General features: G+C 44.8%; 2 long non-coding RNA genes across 5 annotated transcripts in view; one reads left to right on the top strand and one right to left on the bottom strand.

Annotated features, from left to right (window-relative positions):
- Positions 1 to 16648, bottom strand: part of LOC144315662 (uncharacterized) — a 330188-nt gene that overhangs the window by 211583 nt on the left and 101957 nt on the right. The window lies entirely within an intron of this gene.
- Positions 7557 to 16648, top strand: part of LOC144315660 (uncharacterized) — a 30202-nt gene continuing 21110 nt past the window's right edge. For 2 of the 3 annotated variants that reach the window (XR_013381385.1, XR_013381387.1), the window contains exons 1-2: positions 10178 to 10296; positions 11273 to 11414. This is a non-coding gene — a long non-coding RNA (uncharacterized LOC144315660). Of the gene's footprint in view, positions 7699 to 10177; positions 10297 to 11272; positions 11415 to 16648 lie in introns of those variants that run through there. The other variant, XR_013381386.1, reaches the window with a different exon arrangement.

The following is a 16648-nucleotide window of genomic DNA, read 5'->3' as shown; positions in this document are numbered from 1 at the left end:
CAGCCCCTATGCAGGGAGGCATGGGACATATAAGGAGAATAGGGTCTGCTCCCACATTTCTCACAGTTCTGTGTACACACAATTACATCTCATGGAAAAGAAACTAACAGTGGCTTGACAGTAGCCATGTTATTCAGGCTCTCTTCCTACTGCCCTTAGCATCACAGCCTGCTTGCCCAAGTACTTCCAGTGGGCCAAAAAGAGGAGCAGTCTCAGAAAGAACTTTCTGAAGGAATTCAAAACATAGACAACACATAGAAAATAAAGATTACTTAAAGTTCTAAATATAAGACTGTGACAAGGTTGATGCAAACATAGCATATGAAGAAATGGTCTATTTTAGGAATATTCCTATTTGGGGGAATTGGCTAAGTTGTTAGAGGGATACACACTTTGAAAAAGAGATTTTTCCTCAAAGCCCACCAGGATTGCTCCTGGCTCCTGTCATTCTTGTCATTCCTAACTTCCTGCTATACCATATGTATGTCCATGCGCACACACACGCACACACACACACACATGCTTACACACCACAGCATGAAAGCCGAGGTCAGTGGTTAACAGCATGAATGTTAGAGCCGGATTGCCTGGGCTCAAACCTGGCTTTATCATTCTTTAGCTATATGCCCCTAATCAAGTTATTCAACGTCCCTTTGCCTTCCTGTCCTCATTTGTAAAATGGGACTAATCATGGTATTTACCACACAGGGCTCTATGGGAATTGAATGGAGTGATGTGTATAAAATACTTAGAATACTACCTGACAGGTACTTGAATTCCCTGTTTCTATTATGGTTCTTAGTATGTGTGTGTCAATTCAATGGGCAGCCAGAGGAGACCTCACATATGCTGGGGCTCCATGCTTCAAGAGAGTATTTCATAGGCACCACCCTTAAGGTTATTATAATCTGCTTGGGAATACAAAATATGGAGAAAGAGAGACTAGAGAAAGTTCTAGGGTGTGTTTGAGGCCAGATGAGAGGGTGTAGCCACTAGTCTTGAGTAGTTGGGCTCCTGACATGTGCCCAGCACTCAGCCCCCTCTTCCTGTCTGACTTCTTCCTCACCTGAGTGCAGGAAGGCAAACACTGAAGCAAAACCAATACAAAATGATGTCACCATACATCACGACCACCACTTCGCTGTCCCAAGAACTAAGGCATCCCACCACGGCCTACGGTCCTTGAAATGCAGAAAATAGGGGTTGAAAGGTATTCCCTTCTGTTTTCTCAGCCACTGTTTCTTAAACAGTCAAGAAACACCTCTCAAAATAGCCTGACTTGCTACGACAGCCTTGGGCTTCCAATCTGCCAATGTTTGTTTCTAGAGCAAAGGCAACAAGCTGCCCGGCAGGTCCCACTCTCCATCAGAGGCCAGGATGGAAGTGGGAAGCACTACCCACCATTTTTGTCTGCCATCCACTATTAGAAACCCACAGCCCTCTTTAGCTTGGCCCGACAAGAAACCTCTCTGTCTTTGCCCTCTCCAAACATGCTCACCTACCCAGGACACCATGGGGCATTGTGTAAAAATACCATAGTTCCCAAATGTTTCAATAATAGCATCCCACCTGTGCTCACATTTAAAACTGTATTAATTCCAGTTGATGATCAGACAGGGCAGGGCTGAGGAGCAATCCTTCCTGAGAAGTTCTCCCCTATTGTCTGGCTCACAGTCCAGAGAAAGGAGGTATCAGTGGTAGCTGGACAATGAAGGAATACCTCCCAAAGGTCAGAGGAGTTAGCAGATGCTTGAGAAATGGTTCTGATTAATTTATATAGCAATGGTTAGAAATGGCAAGATTATCCCAGATGTGGGAATTAGCAAGGGCGAAGGTGCAGGAGACGTCAATGTAACACCTGCAGAGGATGGTGCTACAATTACGACATGCAGGGCAGGGGGCAGGGGGCACAAACACACACACAGAGACATTTATTTACATTAGCAGACTTTCACACTATGCCACTTACATCCTCTCATTTGATTTTCACAACTGATCTGTTGGATTAGTAGGATATGATATGATTCTTCATGCCATAGGAAAGATATTCAAGCTCAGAGAGAGAGAAGCAATTTGTTTAGTTCTTTTAAATTAGTAAATATGGAATTTGGATTTTAAGCCAGAAGTTCTAAGTTCAGTGCATTTTCCAGATGCTTTCTTCCCTCTCTTCTTCCTTTGCCTCGGCTTCCTCTTCTTCCTCTTCCTCCCTAGCCCCTTCTCCTTCTCCTCCTCTACTGTTCCCCTCCTCTCCTCCCTCTCCCCTCCTCCCTTTTGCTCTCCTCTACTGCTCCCTCTCTAGCTATGGCTTCTACCTCCATCTCCATCGCTGTCTCCCTCTCAGCAGTCCTGTGCATGCAGAAGTTATAGAGGTAGGTCAGGCACCTAAGAATGGGGCTCCTGAGTGCCAGCTGAGCCTACACTTCCCTCTAGTCTTTCTTAGAAGCATGAGTCCTAGTCACTCTGACCTTCCCTGAGTACTCTCTCCTTCCTGCTCCAGAGCTGGAATCCCATTTGCACATTCTGTCACCACTGGGGAATAGAGTGTATCTGAGGCAGAGGGGAGTCCTTCTCAGGAGACCCATCTGCCGAATCATGCTGCACCAGAGACATGACGTCCTAGTGTGAGGACAGGAAAAGGGAAAGAGAAAAGGGGGCCTTGGGGAAACAACCAGTGCTGAGAGGGAAAGAATGCCACCATGGCTAGCTAGGTTGCCTGTATTCATGGATCTAAATGCACATGAGGGACTACAACAATAAGCAAAAGGAATAGAAAAAGAACTGAATCACTGAGAAGGAAAATGTCAGGCCGCATATGTAAATGTCACTGCCAGACAGTCTTCCTGGCCAATCAACTAGCCTACAGAATGATCATGCCCCAAGATTCAGAAGGCCTGGGGAAGTGCTTAATGTGGGAAGAGAGAATCTGGTCTCTGAGATCTCCCTCTTTGAGTGATCTCTAGAATTTTGCTTAGTTTGGGAGTCCATAGGAATCCCAGATGCTGCTTCAGACACCATGTTTCTCTCTCTCTCTCTTTCTCTCTCTCTCTCTCTCTCTCTCTCTCTCTCACACACACACACACAATATCACATATCCTATCCAGACTCACACTTACCAACAGGACCCTGTGCTGGGAACCTCTCTTCATACCAGGCCCCAGTCTCCTCCATGACGTTCACCTGGAAACACTCTGATAATCTCATTCCCATACCTGTGATAATGCCTGAGAAAGGGGCCTCCAAGTGTTCATCCTGGATAATATATGTATTGATGGAGAGTCATGCCTTGGGCCAAAGGAATGAGACTGCAGGGCAAAAGTGCCTACAGGATGCACACCTCATTTCCTTCCAGACAGAAACTATAAGAAGCTATAAGGAAATAATAGCACCAGGAAGCCTCACCCATGCAGGATGAGGAGCCCCACTTCTATTCCCGGGCTCCATCTGCAAGGAGCCAGACTCGCCCTTTCTGACTTACCTACTGTCTGGCACCCTACCCTCCCAAGTAAATCTTCAGAAGTGGGATCTCTCAAGGCCCCTCTGTGTAGTCCACACAATGCTTTGGATTGACTTTTATATCCTGACTTAGGAGAACAAGTGCCATACAGTTATTCCTCCTTGATATAAGCTGATTTGTGGTTTTACCTCTTTCAAGCATCCAGAAATGCCCAAGTCTGGGTGTTCAAAAAACAAGTCATTATTCTTCCTCTCACACTCCTGCCACATTTCCAACTCTAGCTTTTCCAGATTTTTTCTTACCCCCAAACTCACCCATAGCAATGAGGGACTTTTTTAGGATAGTGGAGCTGGTGCTTCTCTGGGAAGGAGGTGTGAGGACATGTCCCTCCATCCTCCCCTCAAAGGGGACTGGGGCCCAGGGTAATCAAAGGCATTTATGGCAGAAACAAGTTTACTGTGAGAAGGATCTTAGGACCAATAGCCTTCCTTGAGCCAAAGCATTTGGATGGGAAGGATAGAACATGAGATGAGAGGATAAAAATTGTTAAACTACATTGATTGACTGGAAAACATATAGATACAACCTAGCCTTATATATGCTTTGCCTTGGAGCCCTCACCCCATCGTGGAACATTCCATAGGGATGAATTTCTTAGGGGGTGGAGGTACCTATAGTCATAACCACAGCCCTTGAATCTGATCAAACTTTGCTTTAAACTTTAAATGGTGCCATTTTAAACACATTCCTCCTTAAAACTTGCATGTATATATGACTCTCATCTGTAAAGAAGCTATTAGCTCCTCTAGGACAAGAACCAGATCTCCCTTGGCATTGCTTTTCCTTCTCACCAACCCTTACCCTCGTGCAGGGCTGGGTACACAGAAAGAGGGTCACACATTGCAACATGAGAAAAGCTGCACTTGGATGCAGGAGAGCCAGGCTTTTACCCTTGGACTTAATTACCATGTGATTTCAAAAAATTCACCTAAATTCTCTGAGCCCTTGCTTCTCACCTGTAAACCGACACTTGAGCTACTTCACTTCTTTAATGGAAAACCAACTTGAAAATGCTGAAATTAATATATGCTATCCAAATCTTATCCACTGCAGACCCTCACATTCACAGGTTCTACTACTCCATCTCTGACAGCTTCCAAGAGACCCCAAAATCCCAGGACATAACAGGAAGTCATCACTTTGCTGGGAACTGATTTCCATTCAGGGGCCAATAAGGCCAGGTTAGTTTTGCACCTAGTGAGGGAGTCTAGCTAACTGCCCAGCATCCACCCTTCCCCATGCACAGCAGGTCTCCCCCATGTGCAGACACCACAGTGAGGAATCTGAAGGAGCAACGGCAGTTCGTGTGTGTGTCAACTGTATTTTTTTTAACATGTCTTGAATTCTTCTGCTTGCCACCACCCACCTACCCTAATTCCACCTCATCACCCTTTCAGGGATGTTGCAACATCCTCCAAACTAGTTGGCTTACTTCTAGACTTTGCCCCCTAGGGCCATTCTTAACACAGTGGCTGCTATCCTTAAAATCATAAGACAGATCCTGCCATTCCTTCATCCAAACTCTCCATGCTCCTCAGCCTCCCCATCTGAGGGTAAAGAGTGCCCTGGCCAACTATTGGAGGGCAGTGAATAAATATCTGTGGAATGAACGAATGGTTGCTGTATTGCATTTTGAGAGAGAGAGAATTATACATGACTGTGTTTTTCATGTGTTTGAGATTCACAAAGGCCTCAGGATATAATCTCACAGATGTCAAGATTCTCCCATACTACAATAGTAAATAATCCATACATATTTAATTGTATATGGAAGTGAATTGAACGACACCTAAATCCACATTTCCAGACAATGCCCAGAATAGGTGTACAAATCAATCCAGGATTGTGCACTGAAGCATGAGGTTAGCACACATGCCGCCCAAGAAATGGTGGGGGTCATGTGAGAGGGTGGGAGGGTGAGAGCCCTGGGTAAGCCCAGAGAGCCTTCCTCCAGCTGGCTAGGGCCGGGCAGTGATCACTGCCCGCAGTGGGGAGGAGCAGCACCGGGTGACTTGCTAAGAGAATTCTGTGGAGTATGTTAATTTCTGTGGGACTTCAGAGGCCCCATAACTCTTGGAGATTAATAAGAATCTGGGAAGTATCTGTCTTTGCCGGCTGCTTTCATTTGCGCAGTAATAAAGCTCGCCTTTCTTGTTTAATAAAAACAATGTGGAAACAAATGGTTCTGTGCACAGTGGAACTTTAAAGAAATGAATTCAGCAGCACGGAGGGAAGCGTTTCATCACACTGCCGGCTCCCCAGGTCTAAAAAAGAAGCGATGCTTCCCTTTTCCCACCCACTTTTGCATACCCTACCCCATATTTTAGTTGTGCATCTGGACCTCTTCCTGAGGTGCCAGGCTGGTGTGTGGAATGGGGAGGGATGGGCAAGTCTCCTGCCCCTGTTGGCCTGCACTTGTTCCTCAAACAAAGGAAGACCAAGCTTGTCTCCTGAAATCCCAGTAGCCGGAAGGAGGTGGGTGGAGGCCCAGTCCCAGGCTGGCAATAAATATGATGAGAAATAACCAGCTTGCCTATAAAGGGAAACCTGCCTGGGAAGAGAAACAGTCTGAGAAATGGTTTAGACGTATCACTAGGAAATGGATCACTAAAGGGTCCCCGGGAAAAATCTGGGTCCCCTTGCCCATTTGTGCATACATCATGCTCAGGTAGATGGCACACAGAGGGCAGACAGTCCCCATTTAGTTGCCTCAGCCACAAAAAGAGTCCAAACACCAGCTAAATAAACCATCACCCTAACCCCAACAGTGCTTCTGAGGTCCCCCATCATTATTTTCTTAATTTAGGAAGCCTGAGCTCCCAGCTCTGGCCCTTGCTAGAAGGTTATGTCTCCACTTTGAGGTTCTGTAGGACCATGTGAAAAATGGTACTAAGGCTGGTGAGGGCCTAAATGACACTTCTTGATGCGGAGAAAGACGAGTGGACAGCCTCCCACTATGGGAGAACCCAGAAAATACAGGATTTATTAACTGCCTACTATGTGCCCTGCCCTGCTGGCCACCATCCCCGGCGGGGGGACACATGAATCACAGTAATGAATTAGAACCTCATTAAATTAGACAAGTAGGGGGTCTGGCCTATCTGCATTAATGAAGATCTGATTTATTAACTATCTTTAAAGAAATGCAGTTTTATTACTTTCAAGTATAAGCATTGATTCATATCAAGTGCCAACAAGTATTGCCAAGTGGAGGTACTGATGGCCCTGCCTTAACAAAAAGATAAGATTAATTTGTAATTAACGGCTTCCATTTGCATGGAAACAATTAATGGGCTAAAATCCTCATAAAAACAGTGCAATCTATTAACTAGATTAATAATGACCCCTTTACAATCTAGGATTACTTATTAGTTTTTTTTCCAGAAAAGGCAAAGGTCAAATCTCCAGGAGCTTGGGTGCTATGGTGAGCCTAGAAAAAATTAGAAAGATGCCCAAGCTTGTTTGCATAGTCCCCAGCTCTCTTATCTCTTTTTCTTCTCAATTTCTTTCAGTATTTATTAAGGGTAACTGAAAGAATTTTTAAAAGAAAAGTGTAAGATAATCTTTGACCTCAAGGAGCTTATAGCCTGGCTGGGACAAGAAGACACAGATATATTAAGATATTAGGGAGAAAATAAAATGCTCAGTCAAGATAATGCATAAGCAGTAAGTGCCAACTATGTCTGAACCCATTAGTGGTACTGGTCACTGTGGGAATCCTCTGGCATATATATGTTAATATGTAAGCAACCCTGGGAAGTTAGGCATTATAGTTTCCCATTCCATAGTTGAAGAAACCAAGGCTCTGAATGCTCTACATTTTGTCTATATCCACACAGCTGATATGACATGTGGCAACTGGTCTTCAAAATGGCCCACCACTGTGTGGACTCAGCCTCTTGCACCTAGGCTAGGTCTGACTCACTTTTGACCAACAAGAGTATTATAGAAGAGGTGCTGTGTGACATCTGTGGCTAGATCATAAGAAGCCTAATAATGTCTGTCCAGGCCTCCTAGAAAATTTCCTGAGGGGAAGCCAGTCAGTAGTAAGAAATCCAACTACCTTGAGGGTGGACATGCTGTGAGGAAATCCAAACTAGCCACCTGGAGAAGCTATGTCAGAAAAGAATGATGCTCAGACAATCCTCAGCTATTATAGCCATCCCCACTGAGGTACTAGGCAGGTGAGTAAAGACTCTATCTGGGACATGCAGCCCAGTTGAGCCTTCAGTTGACTCCAATGCCAGGCACTGTATGTCAACAACCATGAAAGAGACCCCAACCAAGAATCACCCAGATGAGCCCACACAGTCCAAAAATGGTTTATTTCTAAATATCTTGATAGATAATAGTAGATAACCAGAACCAGCTGGTGAATTAGAGTAGTCTAATGACAGAGTCACAAGCTTAAGCATCATGCCAGACTAGCAGTTGGGTGTGACAGACCACTGTGTGATGACTGTATGTGTGTGTCCTCCTCATCCTTTCCCCTTCCCTCAGCTGGAAAATCTCAAATAGGCCTGCTCCTTCATCCTGGTTCCTGTTATCTGAGAATGCTATTCAGTCTGTGAGCATGCCTCAGAGTAGCTATAACCTCACTCAGCTTCTGTGGATCAGCATCTGTTAGGCATTAAAACACAGGGCAGAGAGTGACTCTACTTGTCCCTCAGATCCATCTTCATGCCCTCTTTGTGGATGCTGTGAGAATCTGTCCAAGGTGCTCTATTCAGATTTACATCTCCCTGGCGTGAGTTCCGGAGTTCTCTACTTTTAGCTTCACACTCTCCTCTCCCTGATCCCCTATTGCCCCTCCAGATCCACAGAGATTAGGCTATTCGGTTCTGCTGGCACCTAATTTTGCTTGAGATCTAAGCAGGTGTCACTCTGAACTCAGATGAATTTGTTCAGAGTCTGAATAATCTCTAGACCTCTGGTATATACTAATCCACCTCACAACAAAAATGAGTGCTTGCCTAAAGCAAGATTTGTCTTATGTCCTATTCTGGCTTTGGGGTCTGCTGGCCCCAACAAGGCCAACCAGAGGCTGAGACCCATGTACAAGGTGATACTCAAAATGTTATATGCCTCAACCTGTCACCAAGGAATTTGCCTTTTGTCAGAGTCCATCTGTTACTAATAAAATCAAGCCCCTGTTATAAAATTCCTGCCATTCTTACATTCAGGCTAGCTACTTTGAGGAGTCTCTCTTCAAAATCCCTGGACATCCTGCTATTTCACTTCTTCCATGTATATATGCCACTGGCCTGACTTTCTGGTGACTGCCTACATCCCAGAATTCTATTAGGATTCCCTTCTATAGCTTAGCACAAAGCCAGGAGTTTAATTAGAGGATGAGGCTATAACAAAGGGAAGAAATCCTCCTCCCTCTTCCTCTCAGCTGCCCACACCTTCTAGCCCTGAGGACTCTGAAAGAAAGCTCCAGAGGAGAAACCTACCTCTCAGAGATAGCATGGGACAATCAGGTGCACCGCACATGTGGAAGGTGGCAGGTGAACTCTTGGAGACATCTCTGGCACCCTAAGCCCCACTGAAGCAAGTCACATAGCCAGGATGAGGAGCTCTGATCTTGGAACAGAACCCTGGATGTAAATTTGGGCTCTGCTACTTTCTCATTCTGTGACTTCCTGTAAATTCTTAATCTCCAAGATTAGTTTTCTCCTCTGTAAAATAGGGTTATTAATGCCCATTACATAAAATTCAATGAGAAAATATCTATAAGACTTTTATATAGTACTCAACAAATGATATCTGTTAGCAACAGTAGTTATATATGTGTATATATACATATTTTTTTCATATCTTTAAATCAACTTGTAAGATTTCATATTAGGCCCCTAATTACATCTCCAGATTCAATTCAAATGAATAGAGTGAGACACATTCTCATAAGAGACTTACTGAATCCTCACAAAATCACTACTACTATTACACTGTTTTTAGAATGAAAATGAGATCTGGAGACGTGCAGTAACTGGTACGACAACTCTGCAATGGCAAGTTAGGAAGTTAAGAGCAGTGACTTGGCCAAGGTGGCACAGCCCCCTGGAAAAAACCCTCTCTCTGAATTTGGAGTTTAACTCTAAGGGTATGCCCTGCCACCCTGACCTTGCTAATGTAATGACTCATCTGTCCACAAACAGGCACTTGGTTGAGCATTTACTTTCTACCAAGTTCTAGGAGAGATATGAAAAAAAGAAATAGCCAGGTCTTCTTTTGAGGAGTTCAAGACTAGCAGGAGAGACAAGAAACATATAAGCATTATAATAATGTTTTAAAATGAATGCAGAAAATACTGTTAGGCATGTACCAAGTCTAAGAAGGCCTCTAGGTGTTCCAAATCAAGAAGAGCAGATAACATCTGGGAGATAAATATCAGGACATGTGTCAGGGTCCTGGAAAGGATGGAACACTCAAAGTTTTCTTTGCAGAACATTTATGACAATAGGGCAGGCAGGGTGATGAGGAAGTAAAAGGAGGGTCTATGTGGGAACCCAGGATCCACAGAAGTACAGATGTGGCCAGTCTCAGGTTAAAGAGATGGGGACAGGGAGAGGCCACTCACATTGAAAGGGAGAGAGCAGACCACTGACTAGGGTAGGGAACTTACAGTGACAGGTGACATGACTTCACAAGAGGAAAGGAGGGAGGAAACACTCTGACCCCACATATGTCTCTCTCTATTGGCCCATCTAACCAGAAGCCAGAGGATTTGTGCACCATTGATGCAACCCATACAGGACATCCTGCAAAGCAGAAGGCAGGTAAGGAAGGCATCTGGAGGCCAGTGGGAACTATGCAGCATGGGAGGCTCTGAATTTTTAGTGGAATCTGAGTAGGTCAGGAGAGGAAAGCATCCCACTGAGGAAGCCAGTGTTTGTAGGCAGGATGAAGGTGTGAGACCAGTGGAAGGTGATGGATGATGAGAACACCAGCTTAGCTGGGCTGGCTGGGCTTAGCAGAAGAAGAGTGGGATTTTAGGCTAGACCAAATGTTCTGAATTATGTGTTAGATCATCAGAACATCCAGCACAGTGTCCAGTACACAGCAAGATCTCAGTAAGTCTTTTTGAAGAAATAAATAAGCATAACCATTAAATACTTGGGTATGAGAATCTGAGATGCCACAAAGGAAAGCCCTCTCTAGATCCTACATATGAAGAGGAGCTCTTGCAGGTAAACTGGGAAGATAGGCTTCATTCTTTTCATACTTTTTCCTCTTCCTGGCCTTTATTTGTGGAACCACTGTCCCACTGAGCAGATATAGCCCACTGAGGCCCAGGAGAACCACACCTCCTTCAAAGAGAGTCTAGTCTTTTCCTCTACTTTTATCTTGAACACTAACCCAAGACATTTCTACTACTGGAGGGGGTTTGCCTGGGTGTTGGAGGGTACAGTAGGGCAGAAAATCCCTCCTTAGAGGGAGCCAGGCAAAGAAGTAAAGTCTCTAGACTACAATATGAAGGTGTGTTGCTCTGGCAGGCCTGCTGCCTCCCACCTCAGATCCAAGGGTTTTCTCTCTCCAAGTCCCAAATCATTACTAAGTTAGGGCTAATACTCCAGGAGCAATGTAATAACATAGGGAAATCCCACCTCATTCACATTTAAGTCAGCATGGAACCTTATGGTGATATGTCCATTGGATGCTCATTGAATGAACAGAGTAGAAAGGAAGGAAGGAAGCAGAGAGGGAAGGAGAAGAGGAATGAAAATATCCCTACTACCACTCATGTCTCTCCAGAACAGCACACAGTGAAAAGACAAGAAGGCACAATTCCATTGGGGGAGAAGACCGTGTCAAAAGGCATTCACCAAGTAGACCCATTCAGTGGTTGAGTAACATGGCTGAGTAAATGTAAAAAATGAACACACGCAAAGCACAGGTAAGGGGAGTGTGGATCTGAGTGGCTCAGATTTGTTTCATTTTAGTGGAATAGTGAATGGAGGAAGGTTTCTCAAAAGGTTTGGTTTCATTTTAGTAGAGTAAGTGGATGGAGGAAGGTTTCTCAGGTGAAGGGAACAGCTTGGATGAAGGCAAAAGGAGGTCAGATCAAACAAGGAATGTGTCCAGAACAGATGCTCCCAATTCATATTTACAAATATTCACACACACACACACAACACAGTACTGCCTAAGGCACAGGATGGAAGATTAGAAAAACAGATCCCTGTTCTCCAGAAGCTGCCAGGTTGTTACCAGCTCTGAGAATCTAGGAGTGGGAAGAATCTAGCCAGGACAAACAAAGACTCTTTTCAGAATCCTGGAAAGCTGGTAGGCTGGCTTCTGCTCAGACATCCCCAGATAGGGGATGACATAGGCTTATCTGGGTCTTATCTCTTAGATGATTTTCATTGATGGAAAGTTTACAATAACTTAAATCCTCCCACTTGTTCCCACAAAATATTCTTTTGTTATCATAATCATCAATATTACAAATATTCCTCTATTTCTCCACGCCAATTCCTTTTTGTGGGCTTTTTTTTCTGGGACACCACAGCACTGTACAAGAGTGCTGGGGCCACTTCCAACCTGTGCTGAAGGCCCCATTCCTTCTCAGGTGCAGGGACCCCAGAGTAGGCCACCACTTGCTCCCAGCCCCCTTGGCCTCTATGCTTTAGTCACAATAGCCCACCTAAGGCTCCAGTCTGGCAATATCTGCCATTTTATGCCTAAAACTGTCAGGAGAAATGTCAAGTGGAATATCAGGGAGCCCCCAACTGCTCTCTTTCCCACCCTGTTGACACACCCTTTGAAAGCTGTGGGAAGCAGAAAATTGCTCATCTTCTTTTAATCAAGGACACTATTTAAGATGCTTAAGTACAATACTATTTTAAAACGGGCAGTTTTATATAAAGGAAAGGAGAAAAAGTATAGCAGCAATGTACAGTATATCAGATTGAATTAGTTTTTCATGCCACAACATGTAAACAAATCTGTTTAATTAGAACACCTTGTTTTTATTGCATTCTGAGCCATTTTTCAATGATGAGGAGAAAATAAGACAAAGGGGAAAGGATTCTGAAATGTTTCAGGGAACCCCAGGGATCTTCTCCACTTCCCCTAACAACCCAGCTCCTGGGGTGTTCCCTTGTATTCCCCATCAATGCCCCCTGGCACTCCCTGTACTCACTCAGCCCCTTCCCCCAAAGGCCTTCAAAATAACCTACATCTGCAGAGATTTCAGAAGATTTTATGCTAAGATGGAAGATGACATGTAGTCTCCAAATGATAACTTGGGATCCCCAAAAAATAGAAAGAGGGAAACCCTCCAAGCCCCCAAGGCCCCAAAAGCAGCTGACAGAGGGGAGCAAACTCTGGACTAAAGTCTAGCATCTTACTCTGAATCTGGCACTCAGGGTAGGCTGTGGGGTTGGTCCCCCAACTCAGGCCTCTGTCTCATTTATGTAGAGGAGATCTGGTCAAGATCCCCTGACAGCCCCCACACTCAGGGATTCAGATCCATGCCTTGGACCTTATATTACCATATACACCCTCCAAGTACATAGAGGCCTCCATCAAAGGAGCTGAGAAGGATGGGTAGAAAGCAGCTGTGTGCCCTTTGCAAGCTTGCTCAGAGCCCAGAGGATGCCCTGATCTTCCCACACTGTTTGCTGCAGTTCTCTCCTTCCCAAAGTGCACACTCTCTGCTCCTTGCCTACACCCCTGCCTCACCCCTCCCCCACCATAGCACTCACACCTGCAGGGGTGTGAGTGTTTGTATTTTTGGTTTCTGGTTAGTTTCCGAACAAGCAGAAGATTTAAGCTTTTAATCCATCTGTTGGGTGCAAAGCATAATATATTCTGGGAGTGGATTAGGGGACTAAATTTGGGAAATGTGTTGTCAAAATGTGGTTTTGCAATGCAAGCTTATTGATGAGGGTGTCATTTGGAGTCTGAAGGCCTTTTGGGAGTTGCTGTGTGAGGAGGGGTGGAGAATGGGGGAGCAACAGGTGCACACAACTCACCCTCCATAGAATGTGGAAGTGGAAAACATTCTTTTTGAGGGTACCCCAACCACTCCTTTCTGGGCTCTCCTCCTCCCCTTGTCTCCTGTCTCCTACAGCAGGATGCTACATCCTTCAGGACCCTCCCCTCAACAAGAGCACCCTCAGGACACTGACATATATTTATTCATACTCAGGAGTAACAACTAATAATAAGACAAAAATCTCAATTTCTTTCTGGGATATGTGCATTTTAATGAGGTTCAAAGTCTTATGTTCTCATAGTGGGATGTAGCCATCAACCAATATTTAGAGATGATATTGAGGGGATAATAGAAGAAAAGACCCACTTCACAGACCCAGACACAAGCACCTGCTGGCAGCCTCTCATTCATGTGCCACCTAGGGTCAGCAGGGTCACAGCACAGTTACACAGCACAGTTACCCTCCTGTGCTCTAGAAGTGGTGGAAAGATGGCTTCTGTCTTCTTTCTGACAGCACTCCCTGCAGCTGTCCCTTGTGTTCAGGGCCTCTGATGGGGGTAATGGGAATGCATACCCTGTAATGCAGAAGTCAGCTGCAGACTTGGGACTATTGAGCAGCAGCCATAGGATTCTAGAATTTGAGGGTAGGTGGCACTGAGGGATGTGTGGGGGGTTGCTGGGCACCCAGGCTGGGCTGGGCACATCACAGGAAGGCAACAGAATCCTTAGAGAACATCTACAGCAATGTAGGAGGCCCGTCCACAGCATGCTTGACTGGTAACCACTAGCCCCCAACAGATTATCCCTAGAGAAGCAAAGCTAGCTACCCTTCAGAGAGGCTGACCACCATGCACCAGGTATAGACTGACTAGGCAAAAGACAGAAGACTGACCCCTAATACATCAATATATCAGAAAGATCACATTCCAGCCTCCATACTACACTTTTGATATAGAAGATTGGAATGAAATATCCCCATTATGCCCATTCTATGCTTTTTCCAGCTTACTTAAAGAAGGGGCCAAAACCTCTTCCAGTTCATAGGCTTTGTTCCTAGCTGATCCTTGTCATCCCCCAGCTGAGAATTGCCAAGTATTCATCAATCTACTATCCTGCTCCAGAAAGGAGCTTAGTGCCCTGGAACATATGAGAAATATAGTTGTTGGCTTCAGAAAGTTCACATCTCATGTGCATCTATGAGAGAAACAGCACCTAGGACATAGAGAATGGTTGTAAACAGGACTAGGGGACTGTGTTAAGACTGTGGGGTGAGATCTGGATGTCAGTTCAGTAAAGTTAAAGAAAAAAAGTGAGATCCTTTAGTGGGAAGCCACAGACACATGAAAGAGCCACCCCTCCCAACACCACTGGCCTCCACCTTGCTTCTGAACAAGACAGCGCTCATCTGATCCATTTCTCATTAAAATCTCCTAAGTTGTTGAGCTTCCTTCTCTCTTTCTTTCATGGTTGGTCCCAGTTTGTCTCAACCTAACCTCAGTGTTTTAAAATAGAGTTTGTCTGTATTGCTTCATGGATTGAGTCAGGGAGCCCAATTTTGCTTTCTTATGGTCCTGTCGGTGCAACAAAGGAAAGTCTGGGAAATGGCTCAGGGTCCATATTTAGAAAATGAAAAATGCCCTGGTACTGCTGTGCCTTGAGAGGAGGGAGAGCAGGCAACAAGAGAGGAAATGCTAATGCTGATGGTGGCACTGAAACCACCAATGGGAATTGATATAATAATCTGACAGGAGAGAATCTTAATAACATAATGAACATCCCTGTGGGGTAAGGAACACCGGGAGTAAAAAGCCGGAAAAGCCTGAGCAGTTCCTTTGGTGGTTTCCATATCACTAACCTTTCTCCTATTGTCTTCTGCATTATCATTGTTTCACTCTTTACTGGATTATTATCATCGGCACATAAACACGCCATTATGTCTGCCATTAAAACTCTCCTGACTCCACCTTTCTCTAACTGCTGACCCATTTCTTTGTTCACCTCTGCAACCTCCACAAAGGATTATCTATTCCCTTTAAAATCCCTCTCCTCACTTTCTCTCTTAAAACCATTCCAGTCTACCTTTTATAAACACCTCCAACAAAAACTGTTATTGTCATGATCCCTAGTGACCTCCATATGGCTCTATCCACCCATCAATTCCCAACCTTCATCATACTTGCCAACACTGTCCATTTGACAACACTGTCCATCTCCCAGGACTGCACACTCTCTCTACATGTTGAGTGCTCTGAGGTAGTCCTCTTTTTCACCAAAAGTCACACCCTTGCTGATATGATCAGGCCCATGACTTCAAATACTGTTATGAACTCAGCGACTCCTAAATTTGTCACTCTGATCTAGATTTTGATCTTGATTTCTAGACGTGTATCTCCAACTGCCTTGAATGTCTATAAGCCACTTCAAACTCAACATGTCCAAAACTGAACATCTTATTTTTCCCACCCCAGGGAATTCTACCCACAATCTTTTCTATCTTGGTTACTCAAGTGAAAAACTATGGAGTCATCGTTGGTTTGTCTTTTTCTGTCAAATCCATGTCTAATCTGCCAGTACATTCTACTGGCTCTACTTTTAAAACATATCCAAATTCAAGATGCTCACTACCTCTGCTGTCACCACCCAAGCCCAGTTGACTATTGCCTCCTTCCTTGAGTTCTCTCACAGCCTCCCTGCCTCATTGAAGGTATTCTTAACATAAAGAAGCCATATGCTTTAAAACAGAAGTTTTGGGGAGCCTGGGTGGTTCAGTCACTTGAGCATCCAACTCTGGATTTTTGGTTCAGGTCATGTTCTCAGGTCATGAGATCGAGCCTCATATGGTACTCCATGCTCAGCACAGAGTCTGCTTGTTCCTCTCCCTCTGCTCCTCACCCCCCACCAAACACTTGTGCTCTCTCTCTTTCTCAAATAAATTAATTAAAAAAAAAAACAGAAGTTTCATGGCATTTGACATCAGAATCAAGACACGTGTCTGTTCAAAACCTTCTAGTAGCACTTAGCACCCCATTCCACTAAGAGTAAACTGAAGCCCTTACAATGCCCTACCAGGCCCTACTCCTCATGACTTCTCAATTCTTACTACTCTTCCCTTCCCTCCCACATGGTCTCCAGTCCCACTGTCCTTCACACTGCTCCTCAAACACACTCTGCATCTCTACCAAAAGCCC

Source organism: Canis aureus, chromosome 6 (assembly GCF_053574225.1).
Source record: "Canis aureus isolate CA01 chromosome 6, VMU_Caureus_v.1.0, whole genome shotgun sequence".
NCBI classification, from domain to species: Eukaryota; Metazoa; Chordata; class Mammalia; order Carnivora; family Canidae; genus Canis; species Canis aureus.
This window is presented reverse-complemented; position numbering and strand designations above follow the sequence as displayed.